Source organism: Pongo abelii, chromosome X, assembly GCF_028885655.2.
Source record: "Pongo abelii isolate AG06213 chromosome X, NHGRI_mPonAbe1-v2.0_pri, whole genome shotgun sequence".
NCBI lineage: Eukaryota > Metazoa > Chordata > Mammalia > Primates > Hominidae > Pongo > Pongo abelii.
The window spans coordinates 110,111,120-110,114,367 of record NC_072008.2 but is presented as its reverse complement, the minus strand read 5'-3'; the positions used below and the strand labels follow the sequence as shown (position 1 = coordinate 110,114,367).

At 40.2% G+C, this 3,248-nt stretch overlaps 1 pseudogene; it reads left to right on the top strand.

Moving 5' to 3' along the window:
• The first annotated feature begins 782 nt into the window (after positions 1 to 782).
• Positions 783 to 1,276, top strand: LOC100443378 (prothymosin alpha-like; annotated as a pseudogene).
• The last annotated feature ends 1,972 nt before the right edge of the window (positions 1,277 to 3,248 follow it).

Genomic DNA, 3,248 nt, shown 5'->3' with positions numbered 1-3,248 from the left:
GTCCAGGCTGATCTCAAACCTCTGACCTCAAGCAATCTGCCTGCCTTGGCCTCCCAAAGTACTGGGATTAGAGGCGTGAGTCACCATGCCCAGCCCAATATTTCTAAATACATGTTTTCCCTTTACTTTTCTGGATATTTGAATAAATACTTTTTAAAACTTACTCATGGCACCAGTAGGTATCTAACTCTGAGAAACGAAAACTTATATTCTCACAAAAACCTATAAATGAATGCTCAAAGCACTTTATTCATAATAGACAAGAAGGGGAACCAATTCACAGGCCTTTCAGCAAGTTAATAATTAAACTATGGTACATCCTACTACTTAAACCATATGAATGGAATATAGGTGAAGGGTGGGGGGGAAAGTTGCACTCTAATGGGGCAGTATGAGGGATCTGGGGAGTTGATGGTGTCCTGTATGGTATTGGTGGACACACACTACATATATTTATCAAAACCCATAGAACTATAACATCATAAGTGGGTTTTAACGCACGTAAATTTTTTAAACTGCAACCAAGATTTTGGGGGAAAGGGGATAGACTACAAACCATGACAAATGAATCTAGCTGTATTACAAATTAGTCACATGATGAAGGGTATGGGGAAGAAAGAAACTGACCTAAGCAACTTTGGAAAACAGGGTTTGACCCCACTGGCTGCTCTGAAAAGCCATCTTTACATTGTTCCTCGTCCGCCTCCTTGCTCGCCGCAGCCTCCTTGCTCGCCGCAGCCTCCTTGCTCGCCGCAGCCTCCTTGCTCGCCGCAGCCTCCTTGCTCGCCGCAGCCGCCTCCTCCGCCGCCGCGGACTCCGGCAGCTTTATCGCCAGAGTCCCTGAACTCTCGCTTTCTTTTTAATCCCCTGCATCGGATCACCGGCGTGCCCCACCATGTCAGACGCAGCCGTAGACACCAGCTCCGAAATCACCACCAACGACTTAAAGGAGAAGAAGGAAGTTGTGGAAGAGGCGGAAAATGGAAGAGACGTCCCTGCTAACGGGAATGCTAATGAGGAAAATGGGGAGCAGGAGGCTGACAATGAGGTAGATGAAGAAGAGGAAGAAGGTGGGGAGGAAGAGGAGGAGGAAGAAGAAGGTGATGGTGAGGAAAAGGATGGAGATGAAGATGAGGAAGCTGAGTCAGCTTCGGCAAGCGGGCAGCTGAAGATGATGAGGATGACGATGTCGATACCAAGAAGCAGAAGACCGACGAGGATGGCTAGACAGCAAAAAAGGAAAAGTTAAACTAAAAAAAAAGGCCGCCGTGACCTATTCACCCTTCACTCCCCGTCTCAGAATCTAAACGTGGTCACCTTCGAGTAGAGAGGCCCGCCCGCCCACGGTGGGCAGTGCCACCCGCAGATGACACGCGCTCTCCACCACCCAACCCAAACCATGAGAATTTGCAACAGGGGAGGAAAAAAGAACCAAAACTTCCAAGGCTCTGCTTTTTTTCTTAAAAGTACTTTAAAAAGGAAATTTGTTTGTATTTTTTATTTACATTCTATATTTTTGTACATATTGTTAGGGTCAGCCATTTTTAATGATCTCGGATGACCAAACCAGCCTTCGGAGCGTTCTCTGTCTTACTTCTGACTTTACTTGTGGTGTGACCATGTTCATTATAATCTCAAAGGAGAAAAAAAACCTTGTAAAAAAAGCAAAAATGACAACAGAAAAACAATCTTATTCCGAGCATTCCAGTAACTTTTTTGTGTATGTACTTAGCTGTACTATAAGTAGTTGGTTTGTATGAGATGGTCAAAAAGGCCAAAGATAAAAGGTTTCTTTTTTTTCCTTTTTTGTCTGTGAAGTTGCTGTTTATTTTTTTGGCCTGTTTGATGTATGTGTGAAACAATGTTGCCCAACAATAAACAGGAATTTTATTTTGCTGAGTTGTTCTAAAAAAAAAAAAAAACAGGGTTTGGATGAAATATTTATAGGGCTAAGGACAAAAAACTATACACAAACACTGTACTCTAGTTCATAAATTTGTTTCTCATAAGGGTATATGGCTTAGGGATTCTGAAACTACTTTATCAGTATACTGGAGTTGAAAATCAAGTATGTATATATATATATTATATATATATATATATTTGTAGATAATGAGAACCAGATTTCTCAAGTAAGAAGGTTTAAACAAGGAAAGGAGCAAGGCTAACATGGATCTTTCGGTGCTAGGTTGGAATTGCAGGTATCAATATGGACTCATGAGTTTTTTCTTAATGTAATTCAGACAGATACAGAAATAAACATAGGTGTGTGTATGCATAAGTTAGTACATACATATATTTCCTAGCTATATGCACCAAGAGGGACTACAAGCAGTGATATCCCAATAGCAAACACATTATAAGGCACAGATGATGATTTTGAAGGGAAGATAGACAGTGGGCCTGGCACATCTTGTGGTGAGGAAAACAAGGGTGTCATAAAAAAGAAAAGATGAGAGGGCTTGTTGAAAGGGCGCAGGAGCCAACCTGAAAGAAATTCCAATGGCCAAAGTCGGAATAATTTGACCAATAAACTAAAGATAATCTAGGAGTATAACCCAAAGAATAAAATAAATGTCCATTGGTAAACGCTGATCAGAATAAATAGGTGAAAAAATAAGTAAGTGGGGAGTGGCGACAACTCCTCCTTAAAGAAGAATTCCAATTAATAAATATAGAAGGAAAGAGGGATGTAGAGAATCACCATTACAACATCACAGTAATAATTGCTGCAAGCAAGATCAACTGATGCTAATATTCATAGGAGGGAATTTCCATAATTTCTAGGTATCTCCACCAAAATATTTAGCAATTAGAAAGTAAAAATAGTATGTTTACAGTAGGAGAATTTTGACAGACATCACCTTAACCAAGTAATCAAGGTTATCATCAACCGTAATACATAGCGACATCATGAATCCCTTGATAGATGCACAGAAAAAAGCATATCACCACTGTGTTATCCTTCCCAATAATGCATAATTGCAATCTAATCATGGGAAGGCATTGGAAAAGCCCTAATGGAGGGATATTCTACAAAAACTGGCCAGTACTCTTTAAAAGTGGTGAGGTCTCAAAAGACGAGGAAAGACTGAAGAACTGTCACTAGTTGAAGGAGAATGACAACTAACTGCAATGTGAGGCCTTGAATTAGATTCTGAAACAGAAAAAAGACATTAGTAGAAAAGCTGGTAAAATATTAACAAATTCTGTGCATTAGTTGATAGTATTATACCAATGTTGTTTTC